This window comes from Corapipo altera, unplaced genomic scaffold (genome assembly GCF_003945725.1).
Source record: "Corapipo altera isolate COAL_440 unplaced genomic scaffold, ASM394572v1 359, whole genome shotgun sequence".
NCBI classification, from domain to species: Eukaryota; Metazoa; Chordata; class Aves; order Passeriformes; family Pipridae; genus Corapipo; species Corapipo altera.
In genome coordinates this window covers 2,725,796-2,748,242 of record NW_020884948.1, presented here as the reverse complement: position 1 = coordinate 2,748,242, position 22,447 = coordinate 2,725,796, and the positions used below count along the sequence as shown (strand labels likewise).

The following is a 22,447-nucleotide window of genomic DNA, read 5'->3' as shown; positions in this document are numbered from 1 at the left end:
TAACAGCCTGGTGGAATGGTGCAGACTTTCGCTTGGATTGTCTCTATACAGGAAAGGGCCCTCTCATTCCATTTGTGATAATGAAACCACATTATCTAAGCATTAAATGCTGTTAGTTAGCATAGAGCTAGCTGCATGACCGACAGCTATGTTGTAATAACCGTAACTGTATGTTCTTGGCTTATGCCCACACCAGTGACCTGTGGAGCTGCAGTGAAAACATATTTAACATTGTCCCATTCATAATGCAGTGAAATGTCTGATGTGCAAATCTGTTCACTGGAACTAAATGATAAACTGCTCTACTTAGTTGAGAAGGTTCAAATTGAAAATGGAGGCACATCTATCAGCATAACTTTTCAGTCTGTTTGCATCTGGCATTAAGACTGGGTTTTTGCCATTCTTCTTGTGGCCTTGCTGATGATTTTTTTTTCTTTCGTAAGATTCTGTATGTATATATTCTCCATGCACCACCGAAAAGTTAAAATACTGTGATAAACTTGTCACACTCTAGTTTCCAAAGATTTATTAGTTGAATGTAATAAAAGGGATAATATGGAATTTGATTATGTGACCTCACTGAACTGCGATTTAGCATTTGCTGCTAAGCATCCCAATAGTATTCTGGTCCTTCACCTTAATGCAGTATGTGAGTTCCCTTCCAATAGCCACATAACTTTATATAACATACCATTCTGTTTGAAGAAGAGATGCCTCTTAAGTGGCTACATTGAAACTAATTGGTGCCAAGGAACATCTGAACGTGATTGTCCTTGAGGGAGAATTTAAAGACAATTCATTGCACTGGTTTTTTTTAAAAAGGACATTTTGTCATTCTATTTTAAACAGCATGCTACTCACTGAATTAGGATTGCAAGTTAATATTTTGGAGCCTGAATAGCAGCCCTTTGCTTTTCAACTATAGAAAAATTATTTTTCTTAGCAGAAGTTATTATTGGTTACATGATAGACAGGTCTAAGGAATTTTTCCTAATCAGGAATTTAGTTCACTAAAATTATGCACAACAAATCTTTGTGACAAGGTTTTTTTCATATAGCAGACATTTTTACCACTTGTCTGTGCTGTAAGGAGTAAAATTTCAACAAAAGGAGAAATGTACGCAAACCAAAACAAAAAGCCATGGCCAAATTTAGGTTTTGAGAGAAAACAGAAGTTGTATATGGAAGGAGGAGAATTCAGATAAAAACTAAACCAAGTTTATAGCTGTCTTTCTAGAAAAGCATGAGAAATGGGCAGTCTTCCTGCCTTACCTCTCAAAAATCCAGCAACTACTCCTCTGAAAGAACCATGAAAGTTGCCTTTGGCTGGTCTCTCCAAGAGAGATGGGACTGCATCTCACAGATGAAGGGTGAATGAAGCTCCTTAGCCATGTCTACTTGAGGTTTCTCCTGGAGGAACAGAGGAACTGGCAACCATGTGTTCTGAGAGGTTTTAGGTTTTTTTCAGCAGTGCTCATTCTCTCTGACAAAGCATAAATAATTTAGCCTTTAACCTCATCTCTCTTCTGTCCCCTCTTCTGGACACACATGCGCACCAACTCTCTAACAGATGATCAGAAGTAATTGTAGAAGGCATCTTGTACATCTGCCCTGAAACTTGAGGTTGACTTTGGAGATTTCTTCAGCTAGCCAGATCCAGATATATACTTCCCTTTGGCATTCAGCAGGCTATCAAAATTGTTCTACAAGAACTATAGACCAAGAAAGAATTCATAGATATAACAGTCCTGGTAACAGAATATAATAGGAAAAAACCCAACCTTTTGAACTTCCAAAAATTATATACCACCAATTTCCTCTAAAGGGGTTGATCAGAAATGGCTAAACTGATATTTAGGTTTGTCTTAGGGTTCACACTGATGGAGTGTAACCCACGTAAGTTGCCCTTTCATATCTAAACCTTATCACACTACCTGAAAGGAAAGGTCATCCACTCCATGTTTTGTGTTGACAAAATGAAGCCCTTGTAGTAATCTGGAGTGGACTACTATCATCTTTATATTTGTCTCAGTGTCTGGGCAGTTAAGAGAGAAAGTATGTGGGGTAAAGGCAGGAAGCATGTCTTGTTGGACTTGTTGTGGCCAAGCCCCCCTGTTCAAACCATTCAGAGCTCTGTCATGCCTCAGGCTCACAGCACAGGAGCGCAGAACTGTGGCTCAGGCTGGAAGCCTACTTGGGTCTATGCTATATGCATTTCATGAAGGCAGCCTTTTCACCACCACTGCAGACATTGGTTTCACATTCCGTTTAATCTGATGTAACTGCAGGCTCCAGTGGAAAGGGTAGCCTCAATCCGTCTTGCTCTCAGTCACATGTTCTTGCTGCTTCCTTTGAGTCATATCAATTGATTATGGAGCTAATGAAAAATTAGCCTGCCCAAAATAGCAAAACCCACATAGTTTTCTCTTGGGTCAGCTCAAGGAACCACATGCCCTTTGTCCAAGCACTGGGTTCAGCCCTCGAGAGGGGCAGGAAGTCTGGCGCTGTGAGTTGAGGGGTGCCACAGGACCACTCCCGCTGGCAGCAGCCCATCCATAGGCCAGAGTAAGTGTGAGTTGAAGCCACACGTCTGATGTGATCTTATCTCCCCAGCAACTATCTAATCAGCTCATCCTGTCTCAGTTAAAAATCCCCTTCTCAAGCTCACCTATCATTTACAGAAGGGCTCCATGGCACAGTCTCAAAGGGTAGTTTGGCTACTACAGTGACTGCCTGGAAACCACCAGTAATTGCTCCTGGTGTCCCAGGAGGTGCTGCTCACTGAGATGGGCACGGAAAAGGCAATGCACGTATGCAATGACTTTGTGCCTGGCACTATTTCATTCAGATCTCTGGCTATAACCATGGAATAAGGGACAATGGGTTTTGGCAAGTGGCTCATGCCAAATGGGAGCAACTAGTCTTTCATGTGCCTGATTTTTTTTTTTTAAATAGGAACTTTTAAGCCATCACCATTGTTTATTACTGGTATCATATCCACCTCTAAGTGTTTTTCTTGTTGGAGGAGAGATATCTGTAGTACCTTATGGCTGTATTCTGAAAACCAGAATATCAAATCCATGAATCCAGAATATCATATCCATGAGTAAGGAGGGTTCCTCTTTTTTTTTTTTTTTAGTAGAGTGCTTGTAGCTATTTATATATCCAGTTTTACCTAAAAGTATTTAAGAAGTGTGAAGTATAGACATCTAACATACTTATGGGACTGCCAGACAAATAAAATACCCAGCTGGTTTTCCCAGGTGATATTTCATAAAATTTTGGCTGCTTGTTTACCACTTTAAGGAGGTTTGATTTATACATCTAATATATGCATAGCATTTTTGGATCAGGTATAAACAGAAATTTTTTTGGTTTCAGCTTATGGGTTCAAAGAAATATTCATTCCTTTTGTTTTGGAGTATGTCCAAATATAGACCATCTACACTGCAAAGTATAGATGGAAAAAAAGAGTCAATGAATTTATGTAGATACATATCCTTTATATGACATTTTTCTGCTTTGGTAATAGTGGGCACCTGAAGTGATATAAAGGGAGCCCACGAAGTGACTTCGATTTTGACAAATAAGTTTTGGTCTTGGCAATTTGTTTTAAATCAAAATCCACAGTAGCCACCTGGGCTATTCATTAAATGTACTGTCCCTTTCAGTATGTGAATATATGATTCCACATATAGAACATATTTAAAACTCACACCATAAAGTGATACCTGATATATTATGGCTATGCTCTTGATACTGAAAGGTATCTGGCTTGTATAGCAGCACCCGTTTCAAATAATTTTGTGTTCAACCTCCTAGTAAAGATTATGGCTGACTGCCTTTGCTGCTTTCACAGGAAAATCTGATTAAAAGTGGTTGAAATGGTGACATTTATGCCTGTTTTGGTCCTCTGCAAGAGCCTATGGTCCTTTGCAGTGGGAGAGAAAGTGTCTCCTGTTCTCTGTGCCAGGAGCTCTTGCAGAAACCTGCAGGGCACTGGGGCACCCTGGTAGATGATGCCAGGGCTGACAATGTCTCTGTGTGCATGTGCCACCCCTGCCTTAGACAGTGAAGGTTAAGTGACGTTTCTGTTTCAGAGCTAACCTGGGAGTAGTGTGGGATGCTGGGGTGGTGGAACTCATGGAAAATCACTAGGCAGGCAGGCTTGAGGGACTTCTTCAGTACAAGTCTATGCTGTAATTGCTTTTAAGAGAAAACATTTTATTTGGGTATTGCTGTATCTGCTGTGCTGTAGAGCCCCTTTGGGGCATGAAGTGGATTATCATTACCCAAAGAGATGGCTAGTTTGGGGAAGCTACAAGCTGATGAGAATTCTTCCTGGTCCCTTGAACCAGATGTGATCATTTACTTAATCCATATCTCACTTTTGAATGTACTCCTCTATGTGCTCGTGTAGCTAGTACTTGGATCAAAAGCTGTGCTAGTCTGCTCTTGAGCTAGTCCTCCTTCTTTTCTGTTAACTAGGGCAGCTCAGATAAATTTTCAAAATTTTAGTTGCTTTTCTTAGTGGTAGAAGAAACCCCCAGCCAGAGGCAGGCATCTGGGAACTGGCCAGGCTTACAACAGGAGATGCTGAAGGTGACTTGAAATCACCTTCCTTATACCCATTTCCCTTTCCTGTACCTAGTGTAGCCTGAGTGGAACACGGAACTGAGCTCCAAATCTTTCCTTTCACCAGGATGGAGAGAGGTCAATTAAGCATGCTAATGCCAAGAAACATTTTTCAGTTTTTAACTGGCACTCCCAATAGCTATTGGATATTTTTCCTGCAGCAGAATGATGCTCAGTTGTGAAATTATTTCCTGCTGTTAGACACACCAAAGAATGTAGTTTTTATTACAGATGAAAATGAAACTATTTTGAAAAAGCAAGGGGGAAGCACAGGAAAAAACGTATGACTTACATTCTCAGCAGATTTCAAGGTGTATTGTAAATGTGTAATCCCATTTGTTATATCAATGCACAGAACTTCACAAAAGCAGTTTTTAAATTAAAGCAAAGCAGTATCCTGGAGTATTCTTTAAGGTGGGCTTGAGTACTGAAGCTGAAGATCTCAGCTTCTTCAAGCTTTTCCTGGGTTGTAATATCTACTTTTGAGGTGCAGTCCCAGCTTTGTTGAAATCACCATCACGCTCCCATTGCTGGCCGTGGGGCCAAGGTTCCACATGCTGTTGAAAAAATTGTTCTCCAGAACGTCCTGAGTCCTGTGTAGGAGCCAGAAGTGAAATAACAATATCTGAATGACAGATCCCCTGTTTGAAGTTTTGTATATTAATTCAACCTCCTCCTCTCCACATGAATGCTTTCATAAAGGTCTCTATCCTGATCTTGACTTGATTGGATCTATAAATCTTTGTGTAGTAAGATGAAAATACACAGGTCATAAACAAAGGTATCTGATGTTTGGATATGTGGCTAAGAAAAAGTATCAGAACCACATAATCATCTTTTTTAAAACAAGGAGGCTTTTGTTCTTGTGATTGTCTTTGCACAGCTGTGAGTTTTATAGCACCGTGCCAATGAATGCACTCATTGCGACTTTTATTTTACTCTGAAAAGGTAAATTGGGAGCACTAAGCCCCCAATAAGTATGTAAAAGTGGCAAAACCACAGGTAAAGTGTTACTGAAAGCTGCAGCCCTGCCAGCCATTTCATTTTAAACATGGCTCTTTTAAAAATAACTTTTGCAGTAAAAGCTGTAACTCCTGGATGTAATATGAGCTATTGCTAATGTCATTCCCATGAATTGCTTACAGCGTTGAACTGTTAGATGTCTGACAAGTCCATATATCTCCTATGCAGTATATATGAAAGTTTTTTGCCTCTAAACCATATGTTCTTTTTTTACTCCTCTATATTCTGGAAATGCACGTGGTTTGGTGATATAGTTTATTTGAACAGGAACCATAGCAGACAGAATTATTCTTTTGCTGAAATGTATCCTTTTTCATACATCTCAGCTTCATGATTAAAGCGATTGGCTCTTGAGGCACTAAGTTTAGTCTGCTTCTGCCACAATTATGCCTTTGAAAACTCCTGAGTTCACTCAGTGATTTCCAGTAGTCCAAATGTCATTAGAACAACACGCAGGTAGTCTGCAAAGCCCAGTAACACTGTCTACACTTTGGTCTGGCTTGGGCAAGCTTTTCCCTCCCTCCCTCTTGGCCAAACCTCGCAGCTCTGGGAGAAAACAAATAGCTTTCCTCATGGAAAGTTTTGCTTAACCTGGCGTAGTGCCTGAGCCTAGACCCTCCTCGTCTCTAATGATGATTGAAAGTGTACATGCTACTGTGATAAAACATGCTGAGTCGTTAACATTTGGGGCTTGGGTTGTAGGCGATGAGTATGGGAGGGCTGAAGTAATGCGTTCAAGTCAGACCTTCAGTGGACTTGCGTGTCTGGGTTGGAGGGGTATCCTGTTACACGAAACCACACACCCATGGGGATAGTGTTTTGCTGTTTCTAGTGGGTTTGATGAATTGGGTCTCCCAGGAGCCCCACCAGAAGAAAGCCCCCAGAAGCGCAGATGACCAGACTAGGTGTTTCTCCTGGTTTTCTCCAGCCCCAGGTGTGCAGTTGCCCTTAGGGCAGACCTGCCTACCTCTTAGCTGAGATATGCTGTGAAATACAGTAGGGAACTTTGCTTTCTTTCAACATCAGCACTTAGATTTCCAGGGAGTCTCAGACTTTCAAGGAAGTGTCCGGTCCCTTCGGAGAAGTCCTTAGTGGCTCCAGCCCCATTCAGTGATGGCAGACACTGGCAGAGGGAGCAGGAAGCTGGCCCAGCAACGGGAAAGCTGCAGAAAGCAGTATTTTTAGTGCCGAAAAAACAGATTTGCTTTTTTGCACACACACCTTCATGTTAACATTTGGAGTCATTAAGTGCTCGGCTGAAGCTGTATTGCTCCCCCTCTTTACAGCCAAGAGCTACTTGGCACAGCAGCCCTGCTGGTGGCTGTGCAGTTTGCTGGGGAAGAAGTCTCTACTGACTCCTGTGCCCAATTCATTCTTCTATTTCCATATTAATGGCTGTTGGCGTTGCTATTTCAAATGGTAAAGGTTTTGTTGGTTATTTTCTGTAAGTTTTCTCTGGTGATTGGGAGAGAAGAAGTTGCTGTATCTGAGCCTTGGCAACATTTACATCTGCTTTTAAGCCTGGAGCAGTGCCAAGGAAAATACATGGCTTGCAGAAGCTTCGTGAGAAAGCTTTGTCCCGATGCAAAGTATTTTAGGAATATGTTGTTGTTTGAATTGTTTCTGCTGAGCTGAGCAATGTTAGCTGGTCAGGTGTGGCCTTGTACCTCCTGGTCGGCCTCCATGCTCCTGTGTCCTGAACCCGTTCTGGCAAAACACTGCTGGGGAAGTTGTGGTAGCAGCCTCCTCTTCTCGAGGGAGCACAATGTGACACAGACCCCCACTGCGCCTCGGCAGAGCTGGGCTAGAGCAAGCTGCCAGCAAACACATACGTGTCAGAGGAAGCACTCTCATGAGCAGACTCCCTGACTTTATGGATGGCACTCTTGGTGAGGCACTGGCAAGCTCCTGGATCCCCAAGCTCTGGAGGGCCTGCCTCTGCTCCCACTTTAAGTCATTAACACCATTCCCTCTGGGTTTGTTGGGAACGGGACCAAGCGTGTGGCTGGTAGTTACAGTGCACATAATAGCTGCATTCATGGAAACCTGGTCCCTGATAGGCAGAGAGGGAGTTTTCCCTAGCAGATTTCTGCACGGCACCACTGTTTCATCTGTGTCTGCTGGACATCTGGGGGCTTGGTCAGGGGCCTGATAGTGTCTTGACCATTGCTGCTGAGAGCAGGCTGCTTGATAACCTGGCTCCACGTCTTTCCTCCTCTTTTAGGAGCTAATGCTGATTGCAACCAAAGGGGGCACAGGCTTTCCACAATAGGCTTATCTCCAGGCAGGGAGGAATCTTATGAAAAAAACCAGACCCTCAAAATGTTCCCCTCCTCCTCTGTCACTGAGGAAGTCTGCAAAGTCTGGACATTGAAAATACCTGGGAACAATTGGTGAGTAAGAAATACAGTAGGAAAACTATGGTCCTATTCTTCGTTGGCTAGGCTGGCTGGGTTTGTCAGCAAACTGGGGAGCTGGACCAGCACTCTACAGCCCACTTTACAGGCCTCACTTTGTCAGTAGGTCTTCTACATTTTGCACGCTATGAAGCCTACTGCATGGCAAACAGCAGAAAGCGAGACGGTGCTGCAAGTGTGTCAAAACTCCCAAGCTGCATTGTTCCTGAACAAGTAAATTGCAATATGAGCACTTGAACAGTCTTGAAAAAGCAATGCTATAGGCTATCAAAGTCCATAATTAAGGGATTAAATTCTTTGGTCCTTATGTAGTTACAGCTCATGTTATCCAAGCATCATGTGTGCACAAGAACATTCCTTACTTGCCTTTCCTCTGCACAACTAAAACATTGATTTTTTACTTAATTTTGACCCATCTGCAGCCATATGAGAGTGCAGAAGACAAGATTTGATGTTTTACATCTGTGCTTTAAAGATTGCTCTTGATGTTAGATTTATGTGGGAGCTAGAGGTGAAGATTTGTTTCATTTCATAACTCTTGTGATAGCATTGGGATTGCAGAATAGGTATTGCTATAGATATTACAAATCCATTTTGATAGCCTGGGAACAGCAGTCAGTTCTTTTTCTAATGCTTCAGGGAAAATACGTTTCATTGCCACCTCATAAGCAAAATCTTCTGCAAATTACTTAAGAAGTAGAAAAAATGCTATTTTGGGTCACAACAGAATCCTCCAAAAATAAAAACCTGAAGAATATTTATTTTAACCTTTACTTCTATCCTGTATAAGCAAATCCATATGCATATATAGTGTGGATGAAATAAGCTATATATGAAATGAACTGTAAGATTTAGTATTCTAATTCTTTTGCATCCTTGTAGTTGTCATGGGCAAAAGTGATCTAAGTCTCTTCTACTCATGGCTGACTTTTCTGAAAATCTACAGGTGCGTGCTGAGTAAAAGCTTTTAGAAACATGATGTCAGGTAGAGAAGCCCATCCTGTGGATGTTGTGTTGTGCACAGTTAGTTTCTGAACCGAAATGCCCATTGCAGCTCTGAAAACTGGTTCCATGCTGCTGCACATCTTTGAGCTGTGGTTGTCACTGGTGCTGGCATCCCAGCTTTTGCTATCCAGTTATTAATTTGGAAGACTTAAGCAACTGGCAAAGATAATTTTTTTTGCTATTAGTTGGCTTCTTTTTTTTCCCTGTGATGACTCTGTGTTCCACCAAGCTCCACGCTGCACTTGTACTCAGCTATTGACTCGAGGGCTTTCAACTCAGAGCATCTGCATAAGGCATTAACAGCTTCTCCAGCCATCATCTCCTTATAGTAATGTCTCTGGGTCAGTAGTACTGGGAGGTTCAAATGTTCTTCTCAGTCTAAAGTGACTGTGTGTGAAATCGTCATATTAAAAGAGGTTAGCAGAGAAACTGGTCTGGATTTTTTTCAGTTACACACTCTTGTTTGTTTTCTTTCTTCTGAGAAAATTCCCTGGCTCATTGACTATTAACAATGGCACCACACAATAGAGAGGTGTCCTGTGGGCCGCAGCAGTCAAAGGCTACAGTTTCCTGATGTTGCTAGAATTGATGCAATGCAAATCGTGGTTTTGCAGAGAGTTATAATGGGGCCAAGTTCTGGCAAGTTGTACCTCAGCCAGGCACTGCACAAGATCTCTCTGGAAGGGCCACCAGAGATGGAGATATCTGCTCTACTCCAGACCTTGAGCTCTACTTTGAAATAGTTCTCAGGGATTTTTTTCTTGTTTTTTTTTCTTCCACATAGAGAGTATGTTAGCATGAGGGAAGAACTCATTATAAAAGAAAAAGAAGCAAAACTGATCCTAGGGCAGAAAGTGCCATCAACCACAGAGAGAAGACTGCTTTTTGCATCAGCGGGCCAATGTGGTGGCAATGGCTGCTTCAGAGAACTTCCCAGGAACTCTCTCACTGGTTCTGGAAACCCATGCTGGACCTTTACAGGTCAGACAAACACACTGTAGTCTATTTAAACCACAGACTCACTGGATGAACTGTGTCAGATCACCACTTGATAGGAACCTGTGAACCTCCATTATTACCAGACAGACTGCTGATTTCTGCCCTGTTCAGCACATAGTCAGAGTTGTAGAGATAAAGGTGCCCATCACCTTTCAGTTTAGAGGGTTTAGACTTACCTTTCATGCTATTTCAATGGTAAACTAAAGTCTTAAAGAGGAACCAGCAGTGCTGAAGTCAAGGAAACGTTTGTCAGAAAGACATGCTAATGCAAAAGCATCTTCTTGCAGTATTTTAGTTGCTAATTTACAAGTCCAGAGATAGCTGAAGCCCTCAGCTGAGTTGGTCTGTGTTTGCTGGCAGAGGCAGATCTGTGTTGCAGGACTCCAGGACCCTCAGTCAAAACAGGGGTTCTGCATGGGGCTGCTCCCTGTAGAGGATTCAGCACATTTGAAGGTTTGAGGCCCTTTGTGACAAGTACAGGCAAGTGCATGTGTGTATATAAATGTATTCTATTTAGGAAACTTACTAAAAAAAATAAAATAGAAGCTTTTTCATGAAGCTGTAGCACAGTCAGCAAGCATTTTAAAGTTTCAGACTTCGAGTATGGCTGTGAAACTACCTGGTGGTATAATTAGAGTGAGAGAACGCTTGAGAAAAAGAGAAATGAGAGAAAGGTTAAATATAGCATCCCCGTAAAAAAAGAAAAAAAAGGGAAAAAAATGATGAGCAAAGATGAATTCTGGAAGAAGAGAGGAAAGGATGAGTGTGAGTGTGAGAGAGAGGAGTTTATCTGAAAGTAAATTGGTACAAATTATTAGTAATAGCCCAGGATTTGACTGCCATGGAAAAATGTGCCTAAAGAATACCTCACTTTGCCCCAAAATAATTTAAATATAGAGAAAAATTAGATGAGATTGTGAAATGAGCAATGTGATCATTAAATTTATGTAGATATGAAGAGAGAGTGTAGAGGAGCCCGTCTGTCGGTATCGATCTGCAGTGAGGTGGCTGCATTGCCTGCAGATGGGAAGTTTTGGTGGCCCAGCTCCGTTGGGGCCTCAAATAACCCCATAACTTATTTCTGTGTTGTATTGACAAGTTCTCTAAGGGTCGAAGAAAGGGCTTCAGTGGTACCACCGGGTGGAGAAAGCTCCTCTAGGGAGCCCAAAAAACCCTCAGAAATATGGTGGAAATTAAGGGGGTGGGAAGTGCTCTCTAAATAAATACAGTCCCATCACCTGAACTTCCTGAGAAATTTTCATATCAGTTTTAAGACTCACAGTGTAAGAGGGCATTCAGTAAAAATGAGAAAAATAAGAGTGTATTATCCATTGACTTTTCCTCAGTTGGAAACTGCCCGGAAAAAGTAGTGCTAGAAGGAGTAGAAGTGATCAGACCTTGACAAGGCAGAGGAGGCTTTGTAAAAGCTCACTTTCAAGGTTATACTATTGAAGAATAAAACAGGAAATCCCTTTACTTTGCAACTCTCAAAAGATGGCATTCATGTTACACTTAGGATATGAACCAAATGCCATGAAAATTTTTCCCATCAACTTTGATGGATGTTCTAAAACAGGATGTGTTGAACCAGGGGAAATATTAACAGACTTGCAAGTAAATTAACAGAAGATTCACAACAGATTATGAATCACTGTATTAAAGAATCAATTAGAGTCAGCTATTTACATAAAGGCAGAGTAATAGAAAAAAAATTTTGAACTAGGAGAAATTGGAACATCTGCTGAAGTTTCCGAAGCTATATTTAATATTATCTTAGGAAAAGCACCTGGACTGAATGGTGTCTCATCAAAAATTTTAAGTGTTTCCAGACCAAAATCACTTTTGAAAAAAAAATCCTTTGCTAAAGTAAAAGAGAAAACTCCTCCCTAATTCATTCCCTTCCACTGAATTCTGTTACAGGGAATATCACCATCTTAAACCAGAGCACCTTCTGCTCCCATGAACTAGTTTGTCGGAACCAAGGCCTTGCATAACAGTACCATGAGCAAACTGTGGGGTACACTTTGTTATTATAAGGAATATTTTGGATTCAACACTCAGCACAGAGGAGAGTACAAAAAGTGAGCAGACTTTGGTAGAGATGCCAGATTTCCTGCCAAGAAATCTACAGATGGGTGGACCATTTCTTTGGTTGTTAGGTGAATATTCGGAAAAAATAATCTGGTTTTGAAATTTGAAGCAAACTTGCTGTCTGTCTTTATTTTAGTGAGGAAGGTGGTCAGATAGAGGACTTTTTATGTCTCATGTTAGGTGTTGTGACCCTGAAAATGTTTGGTCAGCCAGCCAGAAACCAGCCAGATGTATACCTAATATTTCATGGCTATATTTATGGTTTCTCTGATGATGAAATCTAGATTTCTACAATGACCAACACAATTTCTTTACTGTTAGTCAAGACCTCGTTTCAGGGAGGAGCTGGCAGATGCTTGTGATGCCAGATGAGGCTGTATCATGCTTTCTGTCGTGCATGGTCCCCTGAGGGATATGGCCACCACCTCCTTGTGCCTATTTTTGGAAAAATGTCAGTGTTCAGAAAGTTGTCTGAAGAGAGATTTACATTTCATATGAAAAACTTTCATCAAGGGGAAGCACCGCTGAAGGGGGAAACCCCCATAACTTGTGACACTAAAATGACTGTAAGAATTCTTTGTTAAGTTGTTGAGGTGGGAATATTCCTCATAATATGGGAAAGACATCTAGATTTTACACTGTTACTGCACAACAAAAATCTTAGGGTGGGAGACCTTGAGGTTATTCTTGATAGAGACAACTAGAGTAAGTCAATATAGATCTATCTAGATGTAGTGCAACTGCACTGATTTCTACCTGTTCATACCCAAAACCAATTTATTTAAGAGTGAATGTACTAACTGCAGTGATGATCCTTCTAGCTACACCCTTCCTTGAGATTACCCCACTTCTAAGTGCTAACAGATGTTTCTGTGTATCTTTTCCTTTACAGACTTTTATTTCTATTATGTATCTGTATCTCACATGCCAATGGAAATCAGGAAAGGAAATTAATTTGTATGAATGGACTTCATAAATTTCCTGATTTACCAGTAATGAAATCCTGGTTTGCAGAATGAGAAATTATAGGGCTTTTCCAAAATATCTTAATCCCTGGCTATGATTAGTGGCATAAAATGAACCATTCTTTCCTACATGTCTGAAGTCCAAGTTGTGCTCCATGTGATATTCTTTCCAGTCTCATGTCAGTAAATAATTGCCATGCTGCACTTTAGTCTGTCTCTGACCTTCACTATGCTCGCCTTTCTTGTACAAAAGCTGGGAATTATGGCAGTTTGATCTCCTTCTGAGATCTGATCTAGTCTAGTGTGAAAGGAAAGTTCATTAATCCTACTCCCAAATTCCTTTACCAGTTTACCATAAATGTACTACTCCATGAGCATATGTCAGCACAGCCATAACAGTGCTTAAAACGAGATTAGACAATACCTCATGTTTTCTAACTACTTCTACTTTTGCAGGAATACAAATTCACTCTCTTTGTATTGTCAAGGGTGATTTTTTTGGTGAAAAAATTGTTTTAATTAGTTTTGGTTTTATGAGTTTAGACTAGAATATTGTCTAGTCTATCTAAACTTGGTCAATTTGTGTAATCACCTGAATATGAACCAAAAATGGTTCGTGTTTTAAGGAGCCTCTTTTGGGGATATGAAGAACCAAGTAGCTTAACATGATCTTGTTTTAACAATTAAAAATTGGCTCCTAAGCTGTGTACTGAAGCAAAGGGAGGATTTTTAGGCCTACAGAAACGGTTTAAAATCTAGAAAAGAAAAACCACATGCTGCTACTAAACCCCTGTGTATGGTTTTCCACTATTCCCTAGAAAGGTGATGGAGTTCTAGGATCAAAGTGCACTCACATGCATATGCACTCAAATCAACACACTGAAGTAAACACAGAAATATGCTTGTCCTCTTTGAGTGATCGAAATAAGAAGCTGCTGACATCAGAGAAGTCTTGCGTGCTCCAAAATTCAGGCAAAATAAGAGAACAGATCTATTTGCCTTTTTTTGCATGTCAACATTAAAACATTTCAAATGATCTTTTGGGAATAATGAGCAAAATAGGATGTTTACAATGCAGTGACTGATTTTTTTCTGTCAAGTCATCAGTACACTGTGCATTTGTAGACCACTTTTACGTATCTGCCTGTGTTTCACAAGAACTTGATGCAAAGCCCATTGAAGCGAGTATGAATTCTTCTGTTGCCTTCTGTGCTCTTCAGATCAGGCTCCAACTCACAATCATGATAACCTTCATCTCACAATCACTTAATGTTCTTTGAAAAAGTCCTATGTTGAAAACAAATAATACATGAAAATCTCTAATATTGGGTGGAAATTTCAGGGCCCAAAAGTTGATGCAGACACAATTTATAGTTCCCAAAGTAACTGTGGAAGATTCTATTACATTATTATGTTAAGGTTAATGGCACATACAATAATCTGAAATACTGCCTGTACTGTACAAGTAGTGTGACTGACTGGTGGCGTTTTAAGAACCCTCGCTTTGGTTGTTGGGGTGTGCTGATATTTAAAGCAATATTTGTGTTAGTTTCAAGGAATCTCAAAGAGATCTCAATGTGTTCTTGCACATAAGCATATTTTGTGTGAATGCACCATGTCCATTTTGGAAGTCTTGAGTTGCTGTACTTGTGTGGTCTGTAATGAGACAATGACAACACCGCACCATACGTTCTCCACAGAAAACAAGGTAATTCAACAATTTTCCACTCTCTGTGATGTTTTTCTCCAAAGAGTAGACCTTCTATATGTGTGCAAAGATTTCTGTTGCAGCTCTCCATAGATAGCCATGACAAAGAGAAAGCATGAAAGCTTCTAGGTCAGAACATTCGTCGTTGCTTATCTGGCCCTCGGAGACATTAGCTAATCGAGGCACGATACTCCATACAATAGGACAAGTACTGTAAAGCTACTTCTGTTATCCCAGCAAACATGGAGACTTATCATTCTCATGGCCATTTTACAGGATTTGTTTTCTTCTGACAACAACATCCACAGCCTGTGGTGCTATCAACTCCAACAATGAATCTGATGCTGGCTCTATGTGTTATCGTCTCCCTAATAACTGTCTTTTTTTTATTTTTTTTTTTTTCTTTCCCACCCCATTTGTGAGAATTTCTCCCCTGGAGCTCTTCTCTATCAGGGCCCTGCAGCTGCTGTTATTTTAGATATGGCAGGAAGTAGGTACCGGAAAACAGCAAGAGCTCGCAGCACTCAGAAAAATCTAGAAATTCCTCTGATTTACTCCAGGCTCTGGCTCCAATCAAAGCTGGTTGAAAAAAAAGAGAATGAAAAGGGAGAGAGAGGGTGTTGGCGGAGGGAAGGGCCCTGGGCTGTATGTGTCAGGAAGGAGAGTTTCAGCCATCACCTCCTGCAGGGTACTGGGGAGTTGCTCGACATGGCCATGTGGACAGGGAGTGCTTGGCTGGGAGCAGTGTTCCATGCTGCTGGCAAGGCACAGCTGGGGCCAGCACCTTCTCTCAACAGCCGAGAAAGCTTCTTTTTGTCTCCCAAGGGACATGCTTTTCTAAAAACCCATCCCTTTGTCACGTTCTCCCCTCTCATGTCTGGTGTACACCTAAAGCAGATCAGCTTCCCTGGTCGTCCGGCGGCTCCTGTAAATGCTTTTAGCAGCACTTAGCAAAGGATGCCAGCCAAAGACACTGGTGGAAAGTCACTGGAGCAGGAAACTTACATCACTACTACTATTATTATTATTTTTTTTACTACGACTATTATTTTTATTATAATTTTACAGCTCAGATGGGATACTTCTTAGTCTGCTCAGGAAAGACATTTTTAGTCCCTTTGAGTACTTTTTAAATCAGACTGACTCTGGAGGTGACTTCTGAAAGAAAAGATAAAAATAAGAAATTATAAAAACACCTCCAAACCTTTCAGTTTGGCAAGCAGTTTAGAAAAAAAACACCACCATCCCCATACACAAAGATGTACACAGCAAAGCTACTACCTTTAGAATTGGTTTTAGTAAAGAAATCTTCCTCTTTGACACAGCAGATAAGGAGGAAGATGTTCGCCCACAGACATCTCACACTCTTAGCAATCTAGTTAACATCTGTAAATGTTTTAGGGAAAGAAATTACACTTTGAGACATTTCTTTTTTAATTACAGGCTCCAGATGAGATTTGTTAGAGCAGGGAAATGTATCCCATAGCGACTGATGTCAATAGCAAGCAGTCCCTAAAGCCAGCCAGGATTGGGAAAGCCATGCTGTTTGCTGCTCTTGGCACTGCTCCCTGCTTTCACAATGTCAAACTTAGAACTGCCTTTATATGCACTTTTCATTTTTTTTTCCACAGTAGCTGTTGCCAGCAAGCTGTAAACTACCGTATATCACTCAGATTTAAGAACCTAAACTTTAAAACAAATTAAACTCTTGTTGACATTGTAGTAAAAATCAGAATCGAACTGAACAGCTCAGTAAAACTGCACTTCAATTATTTTATGGATTTAAGATTGTTTTCTAGGATTCCCAGACTCCCAATACAGCAAAGTTATTTCCTCTTGGCAGATGTCTGGAAAAAAAAATTCATTGAATGGATGAAATTATGTAGCAGACACTGGGTTGAAGCCTAAAGAGAGGAAATGGTGTCTCCCCAGCACCTGTAAATATTTGCTCTGTGTCTTGACCAGGAGAGACTTTCATCCATACTTCAAAAAAAATTTTCAAGGTTTTTATTTTGTGACTTTTAAAGAAAATAGAATTTTCATCTGTCAAAACCCAGCTCCTAGCTAGGTGTTTATGTGGGTTTGAACGAGAATGGCAAACACAGATCTGACCCACCCTTTAGAACCACGTCCAAATGCAGGTAAATGCATGCAGCGCACCAGTGTTCCCAGTTCCTGGCCTCTTCTTATCTTTCATTTCCCTACTCAGTGTTAATGTTGGGTATTCTTTTTATAATTCACTCTTCTTTTTTTCCTATTCTGTAAAGTGGAAACAAAGGTTTCCATCTGATTAATTGCCAGGTTTCCATTCTTTTTAATGTTTCCTCATAAAACAGTTTGGAATGAAAGTATTTCAAAAATTTGTGTAGACGGAAGCTACTGGAGATAATAATTTGTTTCGTGGAACTATGTTTTACAGAAGGTGTGGTTGCACAAGAAGGGCTGTTGTGTGGAGCAAACAACAATCAACTTGCACAGCCTTTCATCAAAACCTTTGTTTTTTTCTTTTATCCCATCATTGGAATGTCTTTGATGTCCCTAAAGCCTCAGACTGAAAAGCATTGGGTTTACGGGGTCTTCAGCAAGACTCTGACAGGATCTTCAGCAAGAGCTGACCCTTGCTGGGTTGCTCCTGTCACAAGGATGCTTCTGAAGATAGAGCAGGATATTGCACATCTGCATGCCCACAGCTAGGTCTTGGGGTCTGCATGTTCTGGCTGATCTCCCCAGGCAGTAGGGAGCTGCCTGCCCCTTCAAGCAATGTGTAGTTGTGTGGATTTTCCAAAGCTCCTTGTGTTGGGTTCCATGCATTCATCTCCTGGTCTGAATTGGTCGACTTGACCTGGCTGAATCTCATATAAGCAACCATTTTTCTTCATTGTAGCATTAATAAATTTTTTAAAGCTCTTCTTGAATTACTGTTAAAGTTCTTCCACTCATTTTGTTGCCCAGAGCACCTCTCAAAAGTCCAGGACAACTCGTACTAGAGTTTGGATGTGCTGCAAGATTCGCAGTCTGGGCCATGGAAGCACCCTATCATTTCTCAGCTATTGAGAAGCAAGGGATTTGGAGTCCAGGTACTCAAAAGAGGCAGAAAAGAAGCCTGTTGCACATTGCAAGTGGTTGTTTGGGAAGTGTAATGCAAACATTTTGAATAAAATTTCAGGTCCTTAAGTGTGTTTGAGAGATGAGTGTTGCATGCCTGCTCTCAAGTGCCTTTTTCCTTGTTCTCTAGTGCTGGCAGCAGGTTTACAGGCTTCATTCTTGAGGTGGAATAAATTTCCTCTCTAGTCAAGAGCGCTGAGCTTCAGCAGGGTTCTTGTGTCAAACACTGAGCTGCAAGGAGGAAGGTTTTGTCTTCCCTGAGAACCTGGCTGTGATTCTTACTGAATTTTTGCAACTGTATCTGGTGTTTTACTGTTGACATTGTTCTGTCAGTCCAGCCTAAGCTTGAGCTGTTCTGCAGCTAGACACAGCATGTGGGAGAGTGGAGAGTGGAAAAGAGGAAGAGACATTTTGCTGTGTTTGCAGCTCTGTCGCACTGGGACCATGTACAAATAAGAGTATTCTTCCAGCTGCTATAATTTGAGATGCTTGCTATAGGCGATTTTAGCATCTGAGGAGTACTGGAGTCCAGCAACTGTCTGGACACAGTGGCTTTCACAACCACATCTCTGCACTGGTTACAGCACCTACTAACACCCACCTGGTGGTTTCCCCACCATGGCCCAGGTTGCATTGGTATGTCTCCAGTGTGAGTCCAGTAAATCAGCCTTTGGTTCAAACCTTCCCAGCCAAACTGGATGAGAGTTGTGTTATGAAAAGGTCTTTACCTAGTTAGTGTGGTGCAAAACCAATGCAAGAATGTCATTAACCACTGCCAGTGCTCTTGTCCAAGGAGCTGTGGCAGAGAGGACATGCATTCCTCTTTGAACTGCAGTGTTCTTCCAAGCAACAGATGCTGCCATGGTTAAAATGAACTCCTGTGGCATTACGTGCAGCTCACATTATGGTGGTGACCAGGTTATCATGCCACAAGCAAATTTATTGCATGATTTTTTTAATTGCATCTGGTTTTTTGCAGGCTGTTTGCAGCTGCCAGTTCAGATTCCCAGAGCCAGCCCTTCATCTGTGCCCACTGCTGAAGATTAGCGGCTGTGTTCCATCACCTAAGGATTTCCTCCAGCTAGTGTGACCTTTCCCAGCCTAGTCCCCAGCAAGCTCATAGGTGGATTTCTTTTCCCTTATCAAACACATAAAAATTTTATTAGCTCCACCTAGCCTTTGTCTTCCATCCAGCAGCATGCGGCCACTCACTGAGTCATCTTATGACCATCATTTTTTTACCTGAGCAAAACCCCTATGAATTAGAGGTTACCAAACAAGGCTCAGCCTTCACCACAGCCTAGGTGTGGATGTGGCCCAAAAGTGGTCGCTTCCTGAAGCAGCTCATAGGCACATATTCTTTGGTATAGGCAACAGTGTCCTAGTGTTGTTCCTGCTTCAGTGCCCTCTTTGCTAGGTGATGTGAATAATAGCACTGATTTTTTTTTGTTTAGCACACACTTTGCTGATGAAAAGGTTTATAAAGGAAAGAGGTGTTGATGATGGTGATGATAATAGGGCAAGTAGGGTCCATTTAAAAAAAAAAACACCACTAAACCAAAACCAAACCCTTCTTGCTCCAATCAGATAGAACCTGTTTTAACCTTGTTTCCGTGACACTTCCACTTCCAGTGTTGAGACCACGTTACTCCTGCTAAAGTCCATCAGACTTTGAAGCTGGTTGAGTAGAAGAAGAGTTGAGTCACTTGGCTGTTCTCTGTCATGGAAAGAAAAGAGCACTCAGCAAATACTGCAGTGTGACCCAAGGTGCTTTTTTTCTTTCCCCTATTCATTATTCCATTGCTTTATTTGATATGCCCAGCTGCACACAAGCTGTTTTTTTATGAACAGCAGTGCAAGGTGGCTCATTTTGGAGGATTCCAGATGATCACTAGGGGCCACACTATTATTACATAAAGTCAATTAAAGAGCATACGTGCACATCCTATTGATTTGATTTAGAACTAACGAAAGCTTCAGTAATGTGCAATTACAAGAAACTTAATGACCCCTTTATATTGAATGCAACTTCTGTGGCACCTAATATACTTTGATGAATTGCTCATTATGTGCAATGTTGGAAAAGCTCCTAAAAAGATTAATAATTGTATAATCGATAAAGAAATTCAGTCTCATTTGGCTGTTTTTTAAACTCTGAAATCAGTATGCTATGGAGATTATGGACCCTCCCTTGCTCTGTTTTCTTCCCTCCTGTACCCCCAGAATATTTTTTTTTCTAAAGCTAATCTGTCACTTTTCCAGCATGTGGAGAAAACCCTTCCTGTGTTATGTGGAAGGCCTGGCCTGATACAGATTGCTGTGTGAGATGCTAAAGGTTGGTGTCAGCTGCCCACAGAAATCACTGGTGCTTGGCTGGATGTGTACACATGGGATGCTCCTTTGGCAGGGTATGAAGTCTCCAAGTAGCAGCCTTCAGTGTCAGGCTCAGAGCTTTGCAACATGGTCCAGATTTACTCCCCTCTCCCATTCACTGCCTGTAAACATTGGGAGCTGCCAGCCCTTGGGGTCATCATATTGGCTTTAACCTTGTTCTTCTAACCATAGGATGCTTTGAGGCCCTCATGTCTCAAGTGTTGTCCATCCTGTAGCTGACTACTGGTTGTGAGGTACAGCAAACCTTGAGGGATGGGATCAGGAATATGAGAGTAAAAAGGAAAAAGAGGAAGTTTCATTTTGGTTATATTCAGGATTTAATAAATGCTGCCAGAGACATTTGGAGGCTAAAATATAGGCAAATGCAGAATTGCTTTAAATTTATTTCAGTTTTGAATCCAGTCTCATCATGCTTCAGGGCATAATTCATACATTCTGAGTACCGGGGTTTGACAGTACTATTTCACTGTTGGTCATTAGGCTGAAAAGTAGAACTCTTAACCCGCATCAATTTGCATTACTGTAGTGCTTATGGCAGAGGCAGATTTCTGGTGTCTCTGGTAAAGCAGTGGTGCGTGGTCTTCCTTACTCCTTCCTGACTGGTGCCCACAAAGCTTCCAGCAGTGCTGACCTCAGGTTTTGGCTGCCTTAGGTAACATTTGTGTAGTTTGTCTGTCATGTGGAAATTTTGTGTAAAACATAAAATATGTCTGTTTTGTTTCCCTTACAGATGCTCTTAAGAACGTAAACACATCATTTTGGTTAAAATGTGTTTTATTTGTCCTTTGCCCAGCCTTATCCTCACACGTATGTGTATGCGTGTGTCAAATGTGGCTTGCATCATACCAGGGCAGATCCTGCAGCCTCTGCGCAGCCCAAATCCCTGTCGCTCCAGGCAAGGTTGGCCTCAGTGCTTTAAATTCCTTTTGACTCTCTGATTCTTTGGTAAAAAGGGTAAATCAGGTTCAGTGCAGCCACTCTCAGATTGAGGGTAGAAACAAGCTAAAGTTTAGACCCCAGTGTGTTGGAAATCACTGTGGCTCTGCTGATTTCCTGCATTAATTTCAAGCAGCCAGGGAATTCATCCCTAAGTCTTTGCAGAGCAAGAGGCACGGGGCTTTTCCAGGGCTACATATGGGAAGGATAAAAAAAATCCAAACCCAGGAGTTTTGGAGTGATAGGATGGGACTCATTTAGTCTGGGCACCTAGTCAAGAGCCCCAGTTAAATAGCTGCTGCACAGTGCTGTCATCACACTTCAAGGAACCTTTCCCATTAGCCCTCCTCAGCACAGCCGCCGTGGGAGATTTTGGGTTAGTTGGGGTTATTGAGCTAAATAAGGCAGAGGGTAAAGCAGGTAGGAAAATGACTCCATGTTAATGGCTGTCATGCACAACAATACCATCCATCGCGCCAAGCCGACGTTCTTATGGGAGGATCATGTTTTATTAAAACCTGCTAGTTGTTGTCACTCACTTGCTCCACTGTCCTATTCTCTGTCTCCAAAAATAGCATGCCCTGTGTTGGTGGCTTATTATGATTAAACAGACAAAAATAAGTTTAAGGTTTAAACACATCCAGGATACCTGAGGTAATACAAGATCTGACTTCTTTATGCAACATGTGAAGTTACATTTTCCATTGCTTCATGAGACTTGTTTTGTTTGGTTTTTAATTCAGTAAGCTTTAATGCAATCTATAGTTTTGCATTACAGTCTGGCACCTCAGGAATTTGTATCACCATTTTCTGATGTTTTATCTTACTCATAGGACAATACTTACTAGCTTTGAAAAAGACAACTCTACTTTTTTCAGTTATTTGAGTCATAATTCTATGTTGCTTGTTGCAGTTTTTATATGTTAGAAAGGAATGATGCCTATTAATAGTGAGGAAGTAGATACCCTGATAAAAACTGTAGAATTTTAATCATGGGATGGAGTTTATACCAGGAACCTAATTTCTTTACTTGCTCTATATGTGTCTATATTTAGTAATTTTTCTCTTAAAATAAAATCTGACCATGGAGATAAGAAAAACATTTTTTTTCTTCCTGTTCTGCTTCCTCTGCATTCACTTGCAACTTTGAATTCCTCTTCAGTGAGGCT

The 22,447-nt window shown here is 41.2% G+C and overlaps 1 protein-coding gene across 4 annotated transcripts in view; it reads left to right on the top strand.

Annotated features, from left to right (window-relative positions):
* NFATC1 (nuclear factor of activated T cells 1) overlaps window positions 1-22,447 on the top strand; it is a 128,710-nt gene that overhangs the window by 97,523 nt on the left and 8,740 nt on the right. The window lies entirely within an intron of this gene.